The 26,731-nt window shown below is 42.1% G+C and overlaps 1 pseudogene across 1 annotated transcript in view; it reads right to left on the bottom strand.

Annotated features, from left to right (window-relative positions):
* LOC311108911 (RING finger protein 32-like) overlaps positions 1-15,240 on the bottom strand; it is a 78,958-nt pseudogene extending 63,718 nt beyond the window's left edge. The window contains exons 1-2 of the transcript in view: positions 15,123-15,240; positions 14,905-14,970 (exon numbers count right to left, since the gene is read on the bottom strand). The product of the transcript in view is annotated as an RING finger protein 32-like (transcript). The remainder of the gene's footprint in view (positions 1-14,904; positions 14,971-15,122) is intronic.
* Positions 15,241-26,731: the final 11,491 nt, after the last annotated feature.

Below are 26,731 nucleotides of genomic sequence, written 5' to 3' on the forward strand. Positions count from 1 at the left end.
CTTCATATGACATCGGCGTGTTAATGAAATGTGCTCTAACAGTCTGTCTAAGGTCAAGTCCCTGTGTCCCGAAGTGAAGGGGTCATCCAAGGTTTGGATCCTGTCACTCAGCTACTTTGTCTGCAGTCGTGAGGACATGGGTGGACTGATCTCTGCACAGCTGGCAGGTACAGTCCGGCTGGATCTACACTGAACAAAAATGTAAACACAACATGTAAAGAGTTGGTCCCATGTTTCATGAGCTGAAATAAAAGATCCCAGAAATATTCCATACGCTTATTTATCTCAAATTTTGTGCACAAATTTACATCCCTTTTTTACATCCCTGTTAGTGAACATTTCTCCTTTGCCAAGATAATCCATCCACCTGACAGGTGTGGCATATCAAGAAGCTGATTAAACAGCATGATCATTACTCAGGTGCACCTTGTGCCGGGGACAATAAAAGGCCACTCTAAAACGTGCAGTTTTGACACACAACACAATGCCACAGATGTCTCAAGTTTTGAGGGAGCGTGTCATTGGCATGCTGACTGCAAGAATGTCCACCAGCGCTGTTGCCAGAGAATGTAATGTTAATTTCTCTACTATAAGCCGTCTCCAACGTCGTTATAGAGAATATGGCAGTTCGTACAACCAGACTCACACCTGCAGACCACGTGTAACCACACCTGCCCAGGACCTCCACATCCGGCTTCTTCATCGGTGGGATCATCTGAAACCAGCCACCCGGACAGCTGATGAAACTGAGGGTTGGAACAACCGAAGAATTTCTGCACAAACTGTCAGAAACCGTCTCAGGGAAGCTCATCTGCGTGCTCGTCGTCCTCACCAGGGTCTGGACCTGACTGCAGTTCAGCGTTGTAACCAACCTCAGTGGGCAAATGCTCACCTTCGATGGCCACTGGCATTCAGGAGAAGTGTGCTCTTCATGGATGAATCCGCCAATATCCAGCAACTTCGCACAGCCATTGAAGAGGAGTGGGACAACATTCCACAGGCCACAATCAACAGCCTGATCAACTCTATGTGAAGGAGATTTGTCGCGCTGCATGAGGCAGCATGTGGTCACACCAGATACTGACAGGTTTTCTGATCCACGCCCCTACTTTTTTTTTTTAAGGTATCTGTGACGAAGAGATGCATATCTGTATTCCCAGTCTTGTGAAATCCATAGATTAGGGCCTAATGAATTTATTTCAATTGACTGATTTCCTTACATGAACTGTAACTCAGTAAAATCTTTGAAATGTTGCATTTATATTTTTATTCAGTGTATAAATGATGTCTCACTGTCATAAAGCAGAGACACCAACAACCATACCTAACCTTAATTAGGATTAATCAATTTTGAATGTTATATCGTATTTGTGCATCTCTGAGCGATGTTCTATTGATTCCCGGGGTCATTTCAAGTTTTCATGTGTATTCGTCGTTCAAGCAGGCAGAAATACAGCCAGCAAAATGCATCATACCAGCTGTTTTTCTGCCTGCTTGAAAGGTGAATAGAAAACGCACACGAAAACATGAAATTATCCCGGGAATCGATAGAACATTGCTCAGAGATGCACAAATACAAAATAACATAAGAAATGGGTGAATCTTTCCTTTAACTCCTGTTCAGTAAGCCAGTACTAACTTTGTCCTTACCCCTCCAAACCTCTAATGTTAATTCACATCCACAGCTGTCTCCTATAGAAATAGGAGTACAGCAGGGGTTTTTTAGGAACAAAAAGGGGCATAGGTGGTGGGTGTGGCAGGGGGTGTGGTAATAGCCGCAGTCGGCCCCTCGTGACGCTGAATTTTAGAGATAATTTTAGAGGCCCTCATCTTGGCGGTGCAGAGAACATTTTGTGTTTGCAAGCCAATTTCCTGCAATTCTACACATTTCTACACAAGCTTTATGCGACATATTTTTGAGTGTGGACCCATTACGATTTTTTATTTATCTAATTTATCCCCAGAAAAATGTTACACTGTTTTGGGAGAGGCGAAGGTCGAGTCATGCGTCCTCCGAAACATGACCCGCCAAGCTGCGCTTCTTAACACCCGCCCGCTTAACCCGGAAGCCAGCTGCACCAATGTGTCGGAAGAAACACTGTTCAACTGATGACCGAAGTCAGCCTGCAGGCGCCCGGCCCGCCACAAGGAGTCGCTAGAGCTCGATGAGCCAGTAAAGCCCCCCCAGCCAAACCCTCCCCTAACCCGAACAGCGCTGGGCCAATTGTGCGCCATCCTATGGGACTCCCGGTCACGGCCGGTTGTGACACAGGATCGAACCCCAGGCTGTAGTGACGCCGCAACACTGCGATGCAGTGCCTTAGACTGCTGCCCAAGGATTTCAATGGCAGAAAAATCCCTGTACATTATTGTATCCTGGGGGTACACAAAACGTAAAAAATACACACAATGTACCTTCAGAGGTACACGTATGATCTCACATGGTACTGTTCGGTACCTTTTAGGATAATCTACACTGAAAAAAATAAAGGTTCTTAAATGGTTCTTCCTCAGCTCTTAAGGTTGCAGGTGAATGAAAAGTCCTACTGTTGGATATCCCCACTCTGACTGGATTCCAGTAGGAATTACACAACACTTTGCAAACCAGCATAATGGGATTTGAGTTTTAGGCCCCTGTGCTAGGTTAAAGTTAGGCCCTCAAAAGAAGGCCTTAAGAAATATGTATTGTCTTAAAGAATTACATTTTGATGACAACATATTCACTTAAGCTCTCACTTGCTGAAGACCATAGCAATGAAAATGATTGCAACAACCATGTCTCTGTCACTACCAAACACAGTCATGGGTGGTACTGGTAACTAAAAAGTTTACACGAAAGGTACCCTGGGAAATATCCAAATATCGGCTTAAAACCCTACAGCAGGGCTATTCAATTCCAGTCCTGGAGGGCCTAAACATTTCTGGTATTGGAATTTTGTATGGTTCTTGAAAGAACCATCCCATTTATGGTTCTTCAGAAACTATGGCATCACTCTCAAGAACCTTATTTGGTTCCAACTTGCTCCTTTATTTTTTGGAGTGTAATATAATGGTATATTTTTGTACCCAATATGTTGAATATATTAGGTACAATCATTTCACTCTCAACGTACGGTGAAGGTAAAATTCTGTTTCCCAGGGTACAAACCCTGGCAGTCATTCTGAATGCAGGTTGCGGGTGAATACAAATTCCAACTGTTGGATATACTAACACCAAATGAACTGAAATTTAATAAAATGGTATTTGTCACATGCGCCGAACACAAAATAAAAAAAAAGCAGACGCTGAATATCCCTTTGAGCACGGTGAAGTTATTACACTTTGGATGGTGTATTAATACACCCAGTCAATATAAAGATACAGGCATCCTTCCTAACAGAGTTGCCAGAGAGGAATGAAACCACTCAGCGATTTCCCCATGAGGCCAATGGGGACTAAAACATGGTGAGCCATCGTCAGGAAATGAGCTTATCAAGGTGTCAAGCTCATTGAGGAACTCTCCAAGGGCACCTGGTGGGTGATAGATGACAATAATGTTAAGCTTGAGTGGACAAGTGACAGTGACAACATGGCATTCAAATGAGGAGATGGACAGGTGAGAGAGGGAGAAAATAGAAAATCTCCACTTAGGAGAAATGAGTAGACCTGCGCCACCACCGCGACAACCAGATGCTCTCGGACTATAAGAGAAAATATAGTCAGATGAAGAAAGAGCAGCTGGAGTAGCAGTGTTCTCTGGGGTGATCCATGTCTTCCTCAGTGCCAAAAAGTCAAGGGACTGAAGGGCAGCATAGGTTGAGATGAACTCAGCGTTCTTGACCGCAGATCGGCAATTCCAAACACTGCCACAGACCCGGAATTCCATGTGTTGTGCGCGCAGGGTACACTAAATTAGAAGGGTTGCAGCCAATGGGTGGCGAGCGTCTGCAAAGCCTACAGGGAGAGGTGCAAACAGGTATAGAAAAAACTCACATAGTTGACAAAGCAAAAAAAATAGCAAAATGAGATTCTGTAAATAACTAGGTAAGATACTAAAGTGAGAGAGTGGTGTGGAGCCCTCCTCTCTTTCCTTCCACAAACAACTCGGCAAAACCAGCATTGTTTCGGCAACGGTCTTAGTTTTGCGACAAAAACCGCTGCTTACAGCTGCCGCTGAGAAAACAGGGGAGACTGAAGTACTAACACTAATTGCTAATGGCCTAGCAGCGGTGGAGAGCACACCTCCCTGTACTAATTGCTGATTGCCTAGGAGAGGGGAAACCACTCCCTCCCCAATACAGCCACTGATTACCAAAACAAATTGCCCTGCCCCTTGATCCTGGTTGATGTGTCAACAATCATCTGCAAATTATGAGCAGTCAGCAGTTCACACACCAAGTAGGCCACTGGGAAGACAGGCAGCACTTAAAGTAGATGGCCCTAGGTAGCAAAAAGACAGTACTACACCACAACAGATAAAGACAAAAAATATATATACTTATCACTCCTGGAGATATCAGGAGTCCTCTAGCTATAGAATGTACAATCCAGGTGTGCAAAGCTCTTAGAGACTTACCCCAAAAAACTCACAGCTGTAATCATTGCTAAAGGTGCTTCTACAAAGTATTGACTCAGCGGTGTGAATACTTATGTAAATGAGATATTTCTGTATTTCATTTTCAGTAAATGTGCTAAAATGTCTAAAAAAATGTTTTCACTTTGTCATTATGGGGTATCGTATGTAGGGGGGAGAACAACAATCTATTGAATCCATTTTGAATTCAGGCTTTAACACAACAAAGTGTGGAATAAGTCAAGGGGTATGAATACTTTCTGAAGGCACTGTACCTATAACTAAAGGTACAAAGGACGTACCTTACAGTTTACCATGACAAGCGTTTGTACCCCTTTAAGAACAAATCAAAACTATTTTTTTGAGTGTACTAAAGCAAATGTTTTGCTTGTCTAAATTAAATGAGCATGATATACAGTACCAGTCAAAATTTGGACACACCTACTCATTCAAGGGTTTATCTTTATTTTTTACTATTTTCTACATTGTAGAATAATAGTGAAGACATCAAAACTATGAAATAACACATATGGAATCATGTAGTAACCAAAAAATTTTTAAACAAATAAAAATATATGTTATATTGGAGATTCTTCAAATAGCCACCCTTTGCCTTGATGACAGCTTTGCACACTCTCAACCAGCTTCATGAGGAATGCTTTTCCAACAGTCTTGAAGGAATTCCCACATATGGTGAGCACTTGTTGGCTGCTTTTCCTTCACTCTGCGGTCCAACTCATCCCAAACCATCTCAATTGGGTTGAGGTTGGGTGATTGTGGAGTCCAGTTAATCTGATGTAGCACTCCATCACTCTCCTTGGTCAAATAGCCCTTACACAGCCTGGAGGTGTGTTTTGGGTTATTGTCCTGTTGAAAAACAAATTATAGTCCCACTAAGCGCAAACCAGATGGGATGGCGTATCGCTGCAGAATGCTGTGGTAGCCATGCTGGTTAAATGTGCCTTGAATTCTAAATTAATCACTGACAGTGTTACCAATAAAGCACCCCCACACCATCACATCTCATCACATCTCCTCATCCATCGAACAGCCCCCGCGATATGCAACTTTTCAGGGAAGTCAGGAACCAATATACACAATCAGTTAGGAAAGCAAAGGCTAGCTTTTTCAAACAGAAATTTGCATCCTGTAGCACCAACTCCAAAAAGTTTTGGGACACTGTAAAGTCCATGGAGAATAACAGCACCTCCTCCCAGCTGCGCTCTGCACCCTCCGCTGCAACTTGCTCAGCTCTGCACCCCCCCCACCCCCCCCCCCCTCCCCCCCGCGGCTTTTTCCTTCACCCAAATTCAGATAGCTGATGTTCTGAAAGAGCTGCAAAATCAGGACCCCTACAAATCAGCTGGGCTAGACAATCTGGACCCTTTCTTTCCAAAATTAGCCGCCAAAATTGTCGCAACCCCTATTACCAGCCTGTTCAACCTCTCTTTTGTATCGTCTGAGATCCCCAGAGATTGGAAAGCTGCCGCGGTCATCCCCCTCTTCAAAGGAGGTGACACTCTAGATCCAAACTGTTACAGACCTATATCCATCCTGCCCTGCCTTTCGAAGGTATTTGAAAGCCAAGTTAACAAAAAGATCACCGACCATTTCGAATCCCACCGTACCTTCTCCGCTATGCAGTCTGGTTTCTGAGCTGGTCATGGGTGCACCTCAGCCACGCTCAAGGTCCTAAACGATATTATAACCACAATCGATAAAAGACAGTACTGTGCAGCCGTCTTCATCGACCTGGCCAAGGCTTTCGACTCCATCAATCACTGCATTCTTATTGGCAGACTAAATAGCATTGGTTTATCAAATGACTGCCTCGCCTGGTGCACCAACTACTTCTCAGATAGAGTTCAATGTGTCAAATCGGAGGGCCTGTTGTCTGGACCTCTGGCAGTCTCTATGGGGGTGCCACAGGGTTCAATTCTCGGGCCGACTCTATTCTCTGTGTATATCAATGATGTCGCTCTTGCTGCTGGTTACTCTCAGATCCACCTCTACGCAGACGACACCATTTTGTATACATCTGGCCCTTCATTGGACGCTGTGTGTTAACAAACCTCCAAACGAGCTTCAATGCCATACAGCACTCCTTCCGTAGCCTCCAACTGCTCTTAAACACTAGTAAAACCAAATGCATGCTCTTCAATCGAACGCTGCTTGCACCCGCCTGCCCGACTTGAATCACTACTCTCGGCGGGTCTGACTTAGAATATGTGGACAACTACAAATACCTAGGTGTCTGGGTAGACTGTAAACTCTCCTTCCAGACTCACATTAAGCATCTCCAATCCAAAGTTAAATCTAGAATCGGCTTCCTATTTCGCAACAAAGCGTCCTTCACTCATGCTGCCAAACATGCCCTCGTAAAACTGACTATCCTACCGATCCTTGTCATTTACAAAATAGCCTCCAACACTCTACTCAGCAAATTGGATGTAGTCTATCACAGTGCCATCCGTTTTGTCACCAAAGCCCCATATATTACTGTCACACCCTGGCTCTGGGACTATATGTTGAGCCAGGGTGTGTTCTTTCTGTTGTGTTTATTTCTATGTTGGCCAGAGTGACTCCCAATCAGAGGCAACGAGTGTCAGCTGTCGTTGGTTGTCTCTGATTGGGAGCCATATTTAAACTGTCTGTTTTCCCTTTGTGTTTGTGGGTTCTTGTTCCGTGTTGGTCATTGTTACCGTGGACTTCACGAGTCGTTTCTTGTTTTGTTTATTGTTGTCTATTATCACTAAAGATAATAAAGTTTAAACATGTTCGTTCATCACGCTGCGCCTTGGTCTATTCCCTACGACGATCGTGACAATTACCCACCATTGTGACCTATACGCTCTCGTTGGCTGGCCCTCACTACATATTCGTAACCAAACCCACTTGCTCCAGGTCATCTATAAATCACTGCTAGGCAAATCCCTGCCTTATCTTAGCTCATTGATCACCATAGCAACACCCACCCGTAGTATGCGCTCCAGCAGGTATATCTCACTAGTCATCCCCAAAGCCAACACCTCCTTTGGCCGCCATTCCTTCCAGTTCTCTACTGCCAATGACTGGAACGAACTGCAAAAATCTCTGAAGCTGGAGACTCTTATCTCCCTCACTAACTTTAAGCATCAGTTGTCAGAGCAGCTTACCGATCACTGCACCTGTACACAGCCCATCTGTAATTAGCCTACCCAACAATCTCATCCCCATATTGTTATTTTTTTTGCTAATTTGCACCCCAGTATCTCTATTTGCACATCATCTTCTGTACATCTATCATTCCAGTGTTAATACTAAATTGTAATTATTTTGCACTATGGCCTATTTATTGCCTTACCTCCATAACTTACTACATTTGCACAAACTGTATATAGATTTTCTATTGTGTTATTGACTGTACGTTTTGTATTCAGACCCCTTGTCTTTTTCCACATTTTGTCACGTTACAGCCTTATTCTAAAATTGCTTAAATAGTTTTTTCCCCTCATCAATCTACACACAATACCCCATAATGACAAAGCAAAAACAGGTGTTTATAAATGTTTGCAAATTTAAAAAAAAACATTTACATAAGTATTCAGACCCTTTACTCAGTACTCCCAGTACCTTCCGCTGAAGAACATCCCCACAGCATGATGCTGCCACCACCATGCTTCACCGTAGGTTTCATCAGACCAGAGAATCTTGTTTCTCATGGTCTGAGAGTCTTTTAGGTGCCTTTTGGCGAACTCCAAGCGGGCTGTCATGTGCCTTTTACTGAGGAGTGGCTCCCGTCTGGCCAGTCTACCATAAAGGCCTGATTTGGGGAGTGCTGCAGAGATGGTTGTCCTTCTGGAAGGTTCTCCCATCTCCACAGAGGAACTCTGGAGCTCCGTCAGAGTGACCATCGGGTTCTTGGTCACCTCCCTGACCAAGGCCCTTCTCCCCCGATTGCTCAGTTTGGCCGGGCGGCCAGCTCTAGGAAGAGTCTTATAATAATAAAATGCCATTTAGCAGACGCTTTTATCCAAAGCGACTTACAGTCGTGCGTGCATACATTTTTGTGTATGGGTGGTCCCGGGGATCGAACCCACTACCTTGGCGTTACAAGCGCCGTGCTCTACCAGCTGAGCTACAGAGGACCACAAGTGGTGGTTCCAAACTTCTTCTATTTAAGAATGATGGAGGCCACTGTGCTCTTGGGGACCTTCAATGCTGCAGACATTTTATGGTACCCTTCCCCAGATCTGTGCCTCGACACAATCCTGCCTCAGAGCTCTACGGACAAATCCTTCGACTTCATGGCTTGGTTTTTGCTCTGACGTGCACTGTCAACTGTGGGACATTATATAGACAGGTGTGTGCCTTTCCAAATAATGTCAAATCAATTGAATTTACCACAGGTGGACTCCAATCAAGTTGAAGAAACATTTAAAGGATGATCAATGGAAAAAGGATGCACCTGAGCTCAATTTCAAGTCACATAGCAAAGGTCTGAATACTTATGTAAATAAGGTATTTCTGTTTTTTTTTATGTTTAAAAACCTGTTTTTGCTTTGTCTTTGTGGAATATTGTGTGTAGATTGATCAGGACATTTATTTTATTTTATCCATTTTAGAATAAGGCTGTAACTTAACAAAATGTGGAAAAGGTCAAGGGGTCTGAATACTTTCCGATGGCACTGTAAATCAAAGGTGCTTTAACTCATCCTCACTGCTTAGACTCAGGGAGTGTCTCTGATTAGACTCAGGGAGATACACTATTCCCTCCGTCAGTATTCCTATGATTTATTCAGCCTTTTGAAAAACATTCACCTTGGACCACAGATCATGTGCTTACATGCTGTTCCTGCAAGTTTATATTTGTCCTCCTTTCGACTCTTGGAAGTTGATATTAGAATATATATTTTTGTCGAAGTTGAAAAATAACTTTTCTTCATTGCTTTAAGAAACAAAAGATTGAGCGATTATTTTTCACCAGATGAACACGGTACAATTAGAAGCCTCTGCCAATTTGGCTTAAGTTTTGTTTTTCTAAGCCTCCAACATAACAGTGTGCCCTACGGTCAGCACCTTGAGTAAGTAAAATCACTTCCTTTATGAACTACCCTGCTAGATATTTGTTTTGCGAAGCTCTGCGAGAAGAAAAGAGAGGGGTTGCTGCAGTGAATAACTTTTAAAACACTGTGTTCCAATGAAAAGCTGTAGACATAAAAGAGCAGGAGAAATGAATTGAATGTCGGTTTTTTTCCACCTTCTAACTCATGAAAAAGATCTGAATTGCTCCTTTCCAAAAGACTTGGCCAGGTGATTCATTACAGGGCTCTGTCAAAAGGCGCTTTCCACAACATGAGACGAACAATGACAGTGTGATTGCATAGAGAGAAGCTCTGATTGAAAGTTATCGGCTGTATTCTATTCTACATTCTACCCCGGAGAATGCGGTTTGCATTCTCAGAGAAGGCGACCCACTAACAGATGAAAACGTAATATCTTAACCCCGGCGTGGGTGTCAAGAGAGCTGTTTCAGGAGGTGTTGCGTAACAAGAGCTTCCCGATTTTAAATTAACCATAACCATTTAACAGCTCCTTAAACATGAATAGAGGAGCTGGCAGTCAGATTGATTGGAGAGTAAGTAACACTCAAGGTAGTAGATGTGTTTCAGTGTCACTAAGATCTCAGCTGGGGAGTGGAGCTGAACAAATTGTGGATGACTGCCAGATCTCTTGATCACACATTCATATCTGGTTCACAACTACATACAGAGTTCACAGGAAAAAAGACTTATCTGGCTAAGTAGTTGTAGTCTATAGCTCTCTATTGAAGATTTTGTGCAACAGGCGATTCAACTGTAACTGACAATGTCAGTTTTAATATCAGCCTCTAGGCATTACATCATTACACTTTATCTTACATATTTACATATTAACAGACATTGAAAATGTACATTTACATAAATGTAATTTTACATAATTACCTATTAACAGACATTGAAAATGACATTTACATAAATGTAATTTTACATATTTACATATTAACAGACATTGAAAATGTATTAATATATATTAATTTATATACATTAATATATTAATTTACATCTTTATCTTTATTAGCCAGACCTGTGTCACTCCTGAGGTAAGTAGAATATGTAGGCTAGGGCCTGCCCCACACAGATCCACAACAGGCCTCACTCCTGCCTTTACCCCAGTGCTCTGCTCCACAGCACTCCACGTGAGAGCAGAATAAATATCACCTTAGATACTGTTTACATTTAGGGCCTAGGACTACCATTACTTTCCCATCAATATCAGCACTTATAGGCCATAATACAGTGAGACAGGCCTCCAACCTGTAATTTTCATAGGCCCTAATTCATGGTGAAAGAAAATAATAGCAGAGGGTATTCAACTAAACAATGATGATACTTACAGATAATTGCCAGAGATGACTAGTATAGTCACTGCTAGATAAGCCTCAATCTATAATTTCCATGGGAAATTACATACTAAACTATGAGCCGTTTTACGAGTCATTTTACAGTCCAGCGCCCTCAGAATGAGGAAAGAACTTGTAGTGTCAAAATACCCAAGCCAGTTTTAATAGAACTTTCTATTTAACATAACTTAATAGAACTTTCTATTTAATAGAACTTAATATAACTTTCTATTTATATTTAATAGAACGTTATGGCATATATACAAACAAATAGATACGTTAAATTGTTTACTCATGACAAAACCAGGGACACTTACTGTGCACACAGCTTTGCGTTATGCATGTAGATGTTGAGTGAGAGGTTCTGATTTGTGCTTAGTAATTATTTGCCCAATTTCACATTGGAGTTGTATTTCCTCTTCTTGCCCCCAGAGGGACAGAGAGAGATGCAGACATTCTCACCCATATTTTACTGTCCCAGTGAATACAGTAGTTATTGAATTGAATATTATCCAAGTCATAAATCCCCATGAGTAACTAATTGGATCAGAGAGCTGCAGCAGAAGTGACATGTATGTACAGTATTTGAGGCAGGATTTACAGTAGTTAAAAGCACTCCTCCCATCAGACCGCTGTGGAATTCAGGAATCACTTGAACTGAATCCAGAGCCGGATGGTCGCAAGCAGAAAGACAACCCTCCTTCTCCCAGGTTAGCTGGCTGTGACCCTGGATGCAAATATGTTGCAGGCTCTGACAAAGCGCACAGGAATGTCTGATTGATCCCAAATTCACAACTCAGATAAGAGAGGCTGATTTATATAGAGATGTACATATCGCTTTTTTATCACATCTTTCTGTTCCAATAAAGTATGTAGACTACAGATGGTTTAGCGTGAGTGTGGATTGCAGCTAGCTGAGTGATTTCCACCTTGGTCGAGAGAAGGTGTGGCCTCTGGCTGGTGTTGCAGCGCTTTTGTGGAAGAGAACGCTATCAGCCTATCAATAGGGCCCAATTTCTATCTGATAAAAAGCATATAGCCAATTTAATGCCAGAGGTTTAGGCATAAACATAATAAATGTTATACGCCCTGTAGCATTTCAGCTAAAACCATAACTTTACTTGATTTACCATTTGTATTTATTGCCAGTAAGTTGGATCAAAGGTAAATAGACAGAGATGCAGTTTCCTTGACCCAAATCAATTAAATGTTGGCTCCTCCTTTACTGTCATCAATTATCATAATGTAATTAGTCAGGAGAGAACTAATGTGAGTTTGTGTTGCAGGGTATTCTTTCTACAGCAGGGTAAGGGCACTGTGGCTGTGCAGTATGGTGTTATCAAATGAATACAAACATATTCTACTCAAATAGTTTGTCTACCAACCACACATAAATGTACTTCTTCATTCAAGGATTTTCTTGAATGATCAATACATGCATGTTCAAAGTATGAGAATGTATGTAAAGCAACTGTATTTGTTGGACATCATCATTAATATAGCACTGCAAAACCATTATGAAAAGTAATATATTCGGGCTAGTCTCTTGTAATAGACGAAAACATGTTACGTCTGTTAGAAGACTGTGGGATCTGTCAGATAACGAGGAACAGTTCTACTAGTGCTCTGGTTTTGTGTCACTGGTTATTTGTACGAATCACGAACTGTGGGTGTGCACCTACACCTGCCATCTTTTGAAAATGTTGTGGACTACCAAAGATGAACTGCTCTAGTTCCATCACTCGCACTAGTTCAGCATCTCAACATTCAAACCCAGAACTAAATTGAGTATTTGGTCTCGCAAAATCTGGTTCTGTGTTGCCAAGATTATATTCAGGCTGATCCTCAAGAACATTTAGAAAAATAAAGGTACTCCAAATCCTCAATGAGTGCAAAACAATGACTTAGCTACATAATTTCCATTGACAATATTCAGTGATTTGCTCAGGCATAACATTAACTATTGAGACGAACTTTAAAGGCATCAAATGGTCCTTTTCCCCAGTCAGATGTGCAAACGGCAGATAGTGAATGGCTCGATTCGGTCTTTTGTAGCAACATTTGAAATTGTGATTTTTACATTGGATAAAAGTAGAGACTCAGAGCTAGAAAATGGTATATCATACACTACAGTTGAGGAACAATGGGAAAGTAATTCTGCTTTGAAAGTTGATAAACTTGTAACCCCACTTTTGAGAAAATGGCCCTTGAATGTTTTGGTACACCTACTGGAGAGCTCTTCTTTGTCTACAACCATTCAACCTCGTTCACACCCGCTTAAGCCTTAGCCCCACCCATCTCTTTAAGGATTCACATGTGAGGCCATGTCCTAAACAGAGTGAGTACGGTAGTGTACTAAACAACCAAAGATTTCAATACTAAAGGCTAGTTTATTCTACGTCTATCGACATGTCTGTATACTGTTGTCGCAGTGACATCATGAACATTCTATTGTCGTCCGACATCAAACTTGTCATTGTCGTTATGAAAAAGTATAAACACAAAAACAACAGGCTGCATGACATCAGCAGCCTGGTGGTCCAAAATAGCATAACTGGTGTATTTTAACACCATTAAACCCATCCGTTTAAAAATGAATTTAGTATATGTCAATCTAGCAAATCAGGCAACTAAAAGCAACTTTCAAAACAATGTTTTGGTTAGTTTCTAGCTTGTTAGCTAGCTAGCTAACGTTATGTTAGCTGGCTAGCCAGTTCAAATAATGACCATGTCATATAGTTGACAACGTCTTAACTTTAGCTAATTTGTACTCATTATTACAGGAAAATAAACTCACAACAAGATCATTATTTACAAGTTAATGGCGAGCTAATTACAGAAAATAGCTTACGGTTGTGAGTGTGACTAAATAAAACCAGGCCATTCTACCGGATTATTTTTTAACTTGGACACTGTCTCGTTGGCCTACGTAATATCCTAATTTGACTTTGGTGCAAGACATGTAATTCTTCACAAGTTTATTTGTCACATGCACAGGATACAGAAGGTGTAAACGGTACAGTGAAATGGTTACTTGCATAGTGGATTCTTTTGTTTAGACATGTAGCTAGCTAGCTAGCTAAACAATTTTTCATAATTCCAACTCATAACGTTACTACCCTGCATGAATCTACAGGTAGCTAAAGCTAACCAACTCGGTTCAATGTTAGCTAGCTAACATTAGGCTTAAACTAGCAATGCCAATAGCTCTGAGATACGAATAATATTACTACACAGATCATACACGTAACGTTAGCTGGCGAGCCAGCCAGCTAATGTTAGCTAGCTGACAGTGCGCTTTAACTTGCAATGAAAATGACTTTCTGACAAAACAAGAAACGTATATCTGAAAATGTAGCTAGCTAGACTCTCTTACCCGTATACATGGATGAACGCTTCTTCCTCTCTGTCACGGATGCCATGGTTGCCCTTAGTTTGAAGATGTAATCCGGAGACAGGTGTTTTCTGCAGTTCTTCGTGATATCTTTCAAAAAAGCAGCGTTAGAAAGGAATACCTACACATACTGAGCAGCTCATGTTATAGACAGAAGCGTGCTACATGGCAAACCAATCCAAACTCATCTCTTGGTATTTCCAGCCCATCCAAATGTTCATTTCTGTTCTCAGAATGTTTAAAAAATGTTCTGTTTTACCGGTCAGGAAACGTATGGCTTCGTTCCTACAACTTCCAAGGAACCAAATGTGCTAGCTGAGTGTACTGTGCTAGTGTAATAGAGCTGGAGGAGCAGAGAGCCTGGGGCAGGTAGGCAGGCAGTGTGAGTGGTGCCATGACCCGGGTCAGGTGCTTCTAGGCTGGGCTGAAGTGGTGCCGTAGCCCCAGTGAGGACAAGGATCTGTCAGCAGCACCAACACTAGGCCATAATCCCTACTGCTGCAGCTGCCTGCTCCTCTAGATTGAGAAACTCTCACCTGTGTCCCGACCAACATCCCCCCCTCCTCCTCCTTGAGTTGGATCCTCTCCACCATCATCAAAGACTGAGAGAGAGAGAAAGAGAGAGAGTTATAGGGAGAGAGACATAACTCTTGTGACACATTTGACAGAGGAAGCTGTTAGTCAAGGCGCTTGAAACTGTTTCTTCAGCCCTTGTATCGAGTGACATCCTGGCAGAGCTACAAGAAGCTCTCACTCTCCTGGTTGTGAGGGGCGGAGGAATGCAGAGCAACGCTCCAGAGTACGACTCCTGCTTCACACCTGCCTTTACACTGACTCCAGATCAGATCACATAGGAAATGGAACACAGACATTTTGCGTTTTTACACTAACAAAATATGTGAAGTAAGATCTGCTTTTCTTCAACATCAGATTTGCAAACTTCTCTGTTTACGCAATTCTTACATTAGCCTTGGATGTGGTGTGGCCAAATTCAAACTGAGACACCAGGTCTGACTCTTTACACTACAACAAAATGAGTTGTGTGCAAGACTTCTCTTCGAAACTGGTTTCAAGACATCCTCCCACCTCATTACAGAATGATAGACAGTTCGTATGCAAACAATATTAGAGAAACAACCCTGTGTTTTCACCATTCTTTGAATGGATCTAGTTAATTGCACTTTCCAGACCATGATGAGAATAATTAATGTGAATGAATAAAACATAACCCCTCCAGGAAACAGACGCCCAGATCGTTTATCGTCTTATTTTAGGACACACAAAAAATGCTTCGTCATTTTATATCCTTGTAATTTATATTCCTTAATACACTTTCCCCCTCTGAGAATGCTTGGCAATGGGTTCAGATGAGACATTTGAATTGTAACTCAGTCGGAGAGGGTTTTTTAGAGTGCCTGGATAAAATCAAGTTGGCACCAGTGACCTCATGTCACCATTTAAGTAATCACTCTAAAAAGTACAAAATATAATATTCTGCACTTTTTAGTACAAAATATGATACAAAATATCATATTGTATTTAGTTTGCATAATTTTGGAATATCATACAAACACAAAAAAAAAAATGCATTTTTTTCTCAGGTTGTAGGATGAATATGGCTCTCAGCTAATTGAGTTGAAAACAACCCAGCAAACACATCCTGTGTTCAAAGGGTCGAGCTAGAGAACATAAAAAATGAGACATGATCTTCTATGTATAACTTCACAGCAGTCCCTTCATCTTTTGTGCCAGCCAACTCTATTTAGGAAGCCACAAGAAAGTGTGTCTGACAGTATGCAGGCAGGAGCAGTCCTGTAATTCCTCATGATACCTGTGCATTAGGGCTGCTGCTACTCACAGGGAGAACACATCAAATGGAGATAGAAAATCTAACTCATGATGGAGGTAGATTTCTATCAAAATGAATGAGATCATTCATTTCTAACATTTTGACAGAAATCTATCTCGTATATCAAGCCCATGTTTAAGACTAGACTGATGATGATTTCCCCCAGAAACTCAGGAGGCATAAGAAATTGGATATTCTCTACAAGTTGCTGCAATGTCACCCATAGAATTACAATAATTTGATTAGCATATTACCAAACTACAAAGATGTCAATCATTTTGTGTGGCAATGACACTAGATTATTATTGAGTCATGCAGTAAACTGATATCAGATGATAACTACATTGTAAATGACACATCCAATAAGGCTTTGACAGAAGGTTTAGGATGATGAGACTCTCTACACAATATGTTTGTTTGGCTGGCCTTCATCACTCACTTAGACGGAAATGGACCGTCTCTTCAATATGGCATTGCGGGTGTTTTCTGGACTCCCCGAAAGGGTCATTGTTTTATTTCTGAATACATGAATAAAGAAGATGTAACAGTCTGAGTCCCAAATGGCACCCTATTCCCTATGTGGTCCCGTGAGGCTCAGTTGGTAAAGCATGGCGCTTGCAACTCCAGGGTTGTGGGTTCAAAAAATGTATGCACTCCCTACTGTAAGTCGCTCTGGATAAGAGCGTCTGCTAAAATGTAAATCCACTACTTTTGACCAGGGCCCATAGGGCTCTAGTCAAAAGTAGTGCACTATATACTGTAGGAAGTAGGGTGTCATTTGGGACACAGTCTTCATGGGTCTACTAAACACTGCAGACAGACAGGTAAACAAGCCTGGTCCTGTAGTAGACCTCAAACAGCAAAAAAGCCCTAGAAATTATGAATGGCAAACATTTTAACGTGCTGCCACACCAATAACCCAGACAACGTTTAACCGCACAACGTATCATTAATTATATATAATTAATTATATATAATTAACTATTTCCAAGCAGTTGCCTTTTTTAAGAGCAGATGCAGGCTAGATGACCCGATATTGAGAAACCACATGTGAAGAGAGGAGCATAGAAACAGAGTATCGTGTTTACCTTCATAACATATATGGTAATCCCCTGTCCTCCTTCCCTCCTCCTTCCCTCCTTCTTTCCTCCCCCCATCAACTAGCAATTATATCCAGTTAGAGATTACGTGTGCTCCACTGTTGCACCCTTGTCTTCTTCACAGGAACCCACCAAGTCAATTTGAACTGATAATAATAACGGTCTGCTGTATTTTAGCCATTCATTTGATAAAGTGCTTTTCACCTTTTAGCTTTAATTATGCCCAGACATGCCAGAGAGAGAATTAGATGGCGGGGAGCAAGAGCTGTGTATCAGTCTTAGAGGATAGAGAGAGCTAGAAGAAGGAGAAAAAGAAGAAGGGGACGTCTTGAAACGTCTCTTTTTTTTTCTTTTTCGGGCCAGATATATCCTGTTGACTGAAATGGCCTTGGTTCATAACAGAGCATGTCTGCTAGCAACAGCTTAGCTGGTCCACTGAGGTGTCTGTCCACACGTCTTTTGGGTTTCTTTAAAGGAGATGACTAAGGCAGTCTCTCCCGAAAAGCTGTGAAAAAAAAAAATGTATTGTGATGACCCCGCTTGACACTATGGTGCTGCCTTCGCCTTAAAAAAACATGCTACTCCAAGGGTAGACTTTCAGACAGCCAGGCAGAGAGAGATATGTGAGAGACTGCATTTGAATGTTCATCTTCCAAGACGGACTCCAGTTGTCAGCATGTCATGTATTTGTTTTGAGGGATCATCTATTTTTCCATACTGGGTACATCAATGTAACATCAACGTACAGTAGGAGTCAAGGGGAGAAATCCATTGATCCACATTGATGAAATTTGAAATGTAACAATCTACCCTTTCGTTTGTTTAGATTTCTCCAAGAAATGTAGTTGTACAGTCTGATCATGTGTTATAGGATTGACACTTGGTTGACAGGGATTACTTGAGGAAATGTCTGCTTGCGTCCCAAATGGCACCCTATTCCCTTTAAAGTGCACTACTTTTGACAAGGGCTTTGGTCAAAAGTAGTGCACTACATAGGGAATAGGGTGCCATTTGGGACGCATTCACTGTGTAGAAGTGTGGTATTTCAGAGTATGTGTTCACCTGCGTAAGCACTTCTGCCTCATACTGTTGGAATACATGTGTGTCGTGTTCAATGTGAAATATCACATTTTTAGACGACAACACGCCCACAGTTATGAGAAGGTGAGAAGAGGCGAAGCAGAGAGTGCGTGTATGTTTACTTCCTCTTGGTGAAAAATGTTACACCTCTGCCTGAGAGCGCATGATTATGAGAAGTGAAAAAAGTAAAGAAAGGAACACTAAAACGGCTTAACATTTTTCCTGGCTACTTATGGGGTTTATGGACAATCTGGAATTCTTCCTGACCCGGCCTTTGTTTAGTAATAGGAAATAGAGGGCTTTGGAGAATGGGATCAGTTTGCTTTGGTCAGAGCCGTGTGTGTGGGTCTGGGGGGTTTCTGGGGGGTGAGTGAGTTTACACATGTGTGTACCTGTGTATGTTTACTATGTGTAGGCCCGGACTACCGCATTTGGGGCCCCGGAGCACATTTCCTGCAATTCTACACATTTTGCTATTATATGCTGTCTGGGGGCCACACAATCTCCAGGGGGGGGGGCCCGGCCCGCATGTGTGCCATGGTGATCACAGGATCATGTGGCCAGTAGAGAGTGTTTGTTTGTGTGTGCATCTGTGTGGCTGTCTGGCTGTGTTCATGTGTGTTGTGAACATTTGTACGAATAAAAAAGTATAATTCTGTGACATCCCTCCAATACAAATGTCCCACATACAGATCTCACACATATCTGATATTTCTCCTACACCCCTATGTGCCTGCATGATACATTTTTAATACAGAAAATTGGTTCCTGTTTCCTTTTTGTTTCACTCTTTCATTTTACTGACGGGTATTCGGACTAGGAGGTGATGTCATAGTCTCATCCTTTTAAGAGTGACTGTGGACCGTATATTTTGAGAGGAGAGCGAGAGCAGAGGAGAAAATCTGAACGTAATGATCTCTCTTCCTCCTCTCCTCCAGACAAATCACATTGTGCCCTTTTCTTCTCAAGTACCCCACAGAAGACATGATGAAGATGGTTTAAGTATGTACAGCAAGTATTCACACCCATTTACTTTTCCACATTTTGTTGTGTTACAAGGTGGGATTAACATTGATTTAATTGTCATTTTCTTTGTCAAAGATCTACACAAAGTACTCTGTAATGTCAAAGTGGAAGAAAAATTCTAACATTTGTCCAGAAAACACACACACACACATACATATATATATATATATATATATATATATATATATATATATCTTGATTATGTAAGTATTCAATCCCCTGAGTCAATACATGTTAGAATCACCTTTGGCAGCAATTACAGCTGAGTCTTTCTGGGTAAGTCGCTAAGAGCTTTGCACACCTGGATTGTACAATATTTGCACATTATTCTAAAAAAAAAAAAATATATTTGCCACATTTCTTGCAGATTTACTTTAGTGCCTTATTGCAAACAGGATGCATGTTTTGGAATATTTTTATTCTGTACAGGCCTCTTTCTTTTCACTCTGTCAATTAGGTTAGAATTGTGGAGTAACTACAATGTTGTTGATCCATCCTCAGCTTTCTCCTATCACCGCCATTAAACTCTGTAACTGTTTTAAAATCACCATTGGCCTCATGGTGAAATCCCTGAGCGATTTCCTTCCTCTCCGGTAACTGAGTTAGGAAGTATGCCTGTATCTTTGTAGTGACTGGGTGTATTGATACATCATCCAACATGTAATTAATAACGTCACCATGCTCAAAGGGATATTCAATGTCTTGTTTATTTAATTGTTTTACACATCTACCAATATGTGCCCTTCTTTGCAAGGTATTGGAAAACCTACCTGGTCTTTGTGGTTGAATCTGTGCTTGAACTTCACTGCTCGACTGAGGGACCTTACAGATAATTAATTGTATGTGTGGGGTACAGAGATGAGGTAGTCATTCAAAAATCATGTTAAACACTTTTATTGCACACAGATTCAATGCAACTTATTATGTGACTTGTTAATCAAATGTTTACTCCCAAACCTATTTAGGCATGCCAAAACCAAGGGGTGAAATACTTATTAACTCTTGGCATTTCAGCTTTTCATTTTTTATTAATTTGTAAAAATTTCTAAAAACATAATTCCACTTTGACATTATGGGGTATTGTGTGTAGGCCAGTGACACCAAATCTCAATTTCATCAATTTTGAATTCAGGCTGTAACACAACAAAATGTGGAAAAGGTAAAGGGGTGTGAATACTTTCTGAAGACACTGCACCTGTGTGTTTGGACTTAAATATAATATAATCCCCATATGGCTTTGTATCTGTCTCCTCCATATAAGAAGCTAACTAATTTATGTTGATATATAAATTAACAATCTCACTATAAATGTAGTTAACTGAACCAGTATTAGCTCAGTTTACTGAACCAGTATTAGCTCAGTTTACTGAACAAGTGTTATCTTAGTTATCTGAACCAGTATTAGCTCAGTTAACTGAACCCGTATTAGCTCAGTTAACTGAACCCGTATTAGCTTAGTTAACTGAACCAGTATTAGCTTAGTTAACTGAACCAGTGTTAGCTCAGTTTACTGAACAAGTGTTAGCTTAGTTATCTGAACCAGTATTAGCTCAGTTAACTGAACCCGTATTAGCTCAGTTAACTGAACCAGTATAAGCTTAGTTATCTGAACCAGTATTAGCTCAGTTAACTGAACCCGTATTAGCTCAGTTAACTGAACCAGTATTAGCTTAGTTAACTGTACCAGTATTAGCTCAGTTTACTGAACCAGTTTTAGCTTAGTTAACTGAACCAGTATTAACTCAGTTAACTGATCCAGTATTAGTTCAGTTAACCGTACATTTTCAGTGTATGCCTATAGATCCCCGGAACATGTCTCTACAGCAGCAGTAGCAGCAGAGTCATCCAGTGAAGGTAAGTTGAAGAGATTCTCCTCTCTCCCGAGGACTGTGGCGTTGCATCTGTCAGGCGGCACTAAATTTAGCGCTAGCGTTTATTTACCTGATGCCCTTGCTGGTGTGTCCTTGCTAAATGAAGGTGAACAGGTCTGTCACCATTCAGAGCAGCGCGCTGCACACTCAACCCCTCGGGAACTCATGGAACACAGACACACACATGCATGCGTGCATGCACACACACACACACACACACACACACACACACACACACACACACACACACACACACACACACACAAGACACACACAGTCCCTCCCAACCTCTATGGTCACAATCCCATCAAGGTATATACACTATCAACGCACTAAGGAACCAACTCAGGGGTCTTTAGAGCCCAGTTTGTCAATGAACCAGAGGATTTTGTGAACCAGAAACAATATGTTTCAACTTCTGTTGCTATTTGAGATTGTTTTGTGTCATATGTGGGTTTGGTGGTGGTATAGTGGTATTTTCACCTTTGGTGTTTTTGTGTTGCTGCAGTGTTGAGCGCACAGCTTCTCTATGGATCAGTGCATCTCTATGGTGCTCCTGAGATATCCCTCTTGTTCCTGCGGCATTCCAGGTCTGTCCTTCCTGTCGCTCCCCTTGTATGGCGCTGATTGACAAGTGTCCGCTCCTCTCAGCCGCATAATCAATCTGCTAATTGGTGTCGGAGGGTCGGATGCTGTTGAAGCGTCCCAAGTCATTCTTTGCCTAATTAATCTTTGTCACCATTGAGGAGAAGGAGTAGGGAAAGTTTTTTCTCTTCTCTTCTCTTCCCCTCTCTTTCTCTTCTCTCTCTCTTTCTCTCTCTCGCTCTCTCTCTCCTCTCCCTCCCTCTCTCTCTCTATATATATTTTTTAGCTTTGTGAAGACTCTCCTCAGAGACACGTATGTTATTCCGTTCATGGTTTATGCATAATATTGTGCCGGGTTCATTGTGTCTGGCAGGCAGGGTCTTTAAGGGGAAGGTAAATGTTAGGCTTGCTGTTTCCATTAGTAACCAACAGGCCTGCAGAAAACAGAGTGGTCAACCTGCCAGGCCTCAGTTCACTCTGTTCACCTTCTATGTCGCAAATGGCACCCTATTCCCTATATAGTAAATAGGGAATAGGGAGCCATTTGGAAAGAACACAATTGATTGTTTCACAGACAATACTAGGTCTATTGCATCGTAATTACCTGCTTTTATGTCTTGTTTGTACAATATACAGCTACCCTTTTACAGATGTATGATCTTAATTTCAGCCAGTATGCTACAGCAGGAAAATAATCCTGCAGCAACAGGAAATGTGAATTATTATGTGGATTATAATGAATGCACATTTTTTGTAGGGAAATCAAGTCTGACATTTTTAAGTGTAAATTACACTAGTGCTGTGCAGGAAAATTCTCACCAACAAAAGAGTGATCAAATTAAGCATCATGACTATCCATAACAGTATATTGAACTTTCACATTCCAGCTATACTTAAAAAAATAATTGTTGTCTTGTGGGATTGTAGTGATGGAAGCATACACATCGTTTGCATCCAAAATGGCACACTATTCCCTATTTAGTGCAATACTTTTGACCAGGGCTCTTGTCAAATGTAGTGCACTATATAGGGAATAGTGTACCATTTGGGACACATCCTATGCATGCTCTCTGATGGCAGGGGCCCTGGAAACAGCCCGCTCCACTTCTTCACCTCCTGATTATTTTAACTGGCCTCGCCATCAGCTGCTGATTGGATGTCAAAGACCTACAGTATTTTCAATAGACCCTGAGCACAGTGCTGCATATAACATGAGGATAACGTTATGTCAACATCCTCTTTTACACCATATATTCATTTCTATACATCTTAAAAGAGGCAACAGAGTGTGTCCATCTAATTCGGCATACTTCCCCAAACTCATGGCTTAGCCCCCAAGTGCCCCCTATTGGCTCCCAACTCATCTGTTGCCTCCATGGACCTAGTCTTACTTTCTCTAAATAGTCAATACTTTATCTAAATAGTAAAATTCACTTTGATTAGAGAATTTGTAAAAACATATTATAGCACATTTTTACAGGGTGTGTTTTTTACAACAACAAAGATAATAGCTGGAGGTGTTATGATTTTTTTTCCTACATCATCATTAAACGTACAGATTTGAAATGATCTCTTCCCTGTAAACAATCCCTATGGAGTGATTAGCATTACCACGAGCACACTTTCTCTTTCTTCATCTCTCTCTTTCCATCTCTCTATCTCTCCCCCTCTCTCTGTCAGTTTGATGCAGGGGTGAGGTGAGGTGTTCTGAAAAGAGTGATTATTATGGGGAACAGCGAGAGCGAGGTCCAATTCTAACCTTGTCTAGCCGCTCGCTCGCTCCCTCAACTCCCGCGGCAATAACACTGGCTGCAATTCTTACACATTGATCACAGACCCATTAAAGGTATTCAGTCCCTTTTCTACTTCTTTTTTCCCTTGAGCAATCTTTTCTCTATAAGGGCTTGAACCGCTGCATCAGTCTGCTGCTATAAGCTCAGCAGCCATTATTAAGACAACCTGCCCAAGCTGTGCACCCTATTCACTATTCCCTACATAGTGCACTACTTTTGACCAGAACCCTATGGGCCTCAGTCAAATGAAGTGCACTATATAGAGAATAGTTTGCCATTTGGGACGTGGACTATGACATTATGCAACGGAACCTTTTCAGATCATGTCATGTTAATAGAATAAAAATACTTGTATATTTCCCTATATTCAAGATTATGGCCTGATTTTATGTTATTGCTTGTGCGTGTTTTTTTTTCAGTGGAAGGTAAGGCTCTTAACATAGTTTGGGGATCAGAAACTAGCTTAGGAACCTTATAGTCATTATAATCCTAACATTATAAATGTATTGCCCAACTCCCAACATGTCCTTCCAAAGCGTGTCCACTTAAGAGAACCCCATTATTCCTGACACAGTGTTTAGGTATGAAAGATCTCAGAAATTAAGTGGGAGAAGTTAACGTCTCAGATTCACTGTGGAACACATAAAGTAACTCTTCCTATAGCAGTGATGATAGAAATACAATGATAAAGAAATAATGTTATGTGCAAATGGATGGAAATTAGACATAAGTAATAACATATTTTGGGGAGCTGTTGGTGGAGTGAATGAAGATGTCATAAAACATGTCTTTCAAAGGAAGTCAAGGTGGTTGGAGGCTCACATCAAAGTTCCCTGGGAGGAGATACAAATTGCCTGTGAGTCCCCGGGGTCATGCTCAATGCCAGTCAGCTGAACGGTCTCTACAGTCACATCTAATTGGTCTGTCGGTATAGTGCCGCTTCCCGTCTGCCTGCACAGCGTCACGGTGCACGTTATTTCAACCCTGACCCGGGAGGGTGGGCGTATGACCCTCTGTCCCCCAAACAGACAGGGAGGGGAGAGTAGGCCTCCTACCCAAATAGAAACGTGTCCTGTCCAGCTCTCTACAGTACTCTATAACAATTCAAAATCATATTAATTTCCCATATCTGTTTGTTTAACTTACAGTGTCAAATATAACTGTCTAAGTCATTAAATTATCTGAGTAGTGGTAACTTAAAAATACACAAACAGTAGTCATACTAACTTGATTACATGAAGTAAAACTTACTCAATTCCTCAATGTCGCTCTCTTCACTAATACATTGTCGAAGTATAAAGTATTGAGAAAACTATGTAGAATCAGACACATTTAACAGTGAGTGGCACGTCTATTCACAGTCCAGTTCACAAAGGCAGAGATGTAGGCCAAACCAGGTCCAGCTAGTTTTACATGAGATGACTGAGAGGTATAGCGCCCAGGATCACAATCATTCCACTGAAAGGCTGAGTCCACTCGTTTTCTCTGTGTGTGAAATGACAAGAATCCCTCTCATCGACTCCGAGGCAGACATGTATTTATAGAAAAGCATTTGGGGCAGTAAATTCAACACATTTTGTAGCGCCGAAGTCCAGTCTGTAGCGAGTGGGTGAGTTTTTACACACTTCCCTGTCAGTTTTCAGGGCACTTCGCAAGCAGAGGATGTGGCAAAGTCTCACGAGTCAGACCAAACTGTAGTGCCGCCGGAAACCGGCCTCTCTTAGTTTGGTGAGGTAGGACGAAACACTGTGTACCAAGAACATTAATTCAACTGAACAAGTACATTATTGAAATGTCTGTATTTGTAAAAACCCATAACCAATGTATGAGAAATATGTGATTCTCCTTAACCAACATAGCAACGTTCCAAAAATCTTCAGGGGATGTTCTGTGCTAGCTGGGGTTAGAGTATGTTGATATGTGAATTTCTTAGGTTCTGACAAACCTTCAGATTTCAGTCATTTTCAATGCTTCTACATTGTACAAACTGACAGTTTATAGAGAAACGCTATGATTATCCCTTACAGAAAAAACACATGATTTCACATGTGGAGAATAACATGTTGTGACGAGTACTGAGGATACGAAGAGGCAGGACGCAGACGCAGGAATCAACAATGTAAAGGTTTACTTAACACTGAGCAAGAGAACAACAAAGAGTGAGTACACGACATGACACTAACAATCACACACAACACTGAACAGTCCAGGGCTATATAGGGGTGGTGATGAGATGTTGAGGTGCAGGTGCGCTGGAGGTGATTAGGGTGCACTGGGTTTCCATTCCGGTGTTGCCGAGGTGGTGCGCTCAGACCGGTGGCTCAGTAGACCAGCAAATCAGAGCGCCGGAGGGGAGCAACGGGAGGAGACGTGACAGTACCCCCACCCGGACATGCAGCTCCCGCCGCAGGACGTCGCCAGCCAGGAGGACGACCCCGAGGACGAGAAGCGGGCCGGTCAGGGCGGCGATGGTGGAAGTCCCGAATTAGGTTGGGGTCCAAAACGTCCCCAGCCAGAACCCAGCTCCTCTCCTCAGGACCATACCCCTCCCAGTCCACCAGGTAATGGAGCCATCCCCCACGGAACCTGGGGTCCAGCAGGTACCTCACCACATACGCCAGACTCCCGTCAATGTCCAGGGGCGGGGGGGGCGTACCCCGGGGGACGGCATCCGCCAGAGGACCAGGAACCACCGGCCTGAGGAGAGACACATGAAAAGTGGGTGAGACACGTTAGTGAGGGGGAAGGAGCAGCCGGTACGATACCTCATTTATCCGCCGGAGGACCTTAAACGGCCCCACAAACCGGGGGCTCAGTTTCTTGCAGGGCAGGCGGAGAGGGAGGTTTTTAGTGGACAGCCAGACACGATCCCCAGGCTACAATATGGGGGCCTCACTGCGGTGGCGGTCGGCTTGGTCCTTCTGCCAACTAATGGCCCTCTGGAGATGGACATGGACATGGAAGGCGTCCCAGACCTGTCCGGCCCTGCGGAACCACTCGTTGACAGTGGGCGCATCGGTCTGGCTGGGTGCCCAAGGGGCCAGGGCCGGCTGGTACCC

This window comes from Coregonus lavaretus (assembly GCF_964263955.1).
Source record: "Coregonus lavaretus genome assembly, chromosome: 34".
NCBI classification, from domain to species: Eukaryota; Metazoa; Chordata; class Actinopteri; order Salmoniformes; family Salmonidae; genus Coregonus; species Coregonus lavaretus.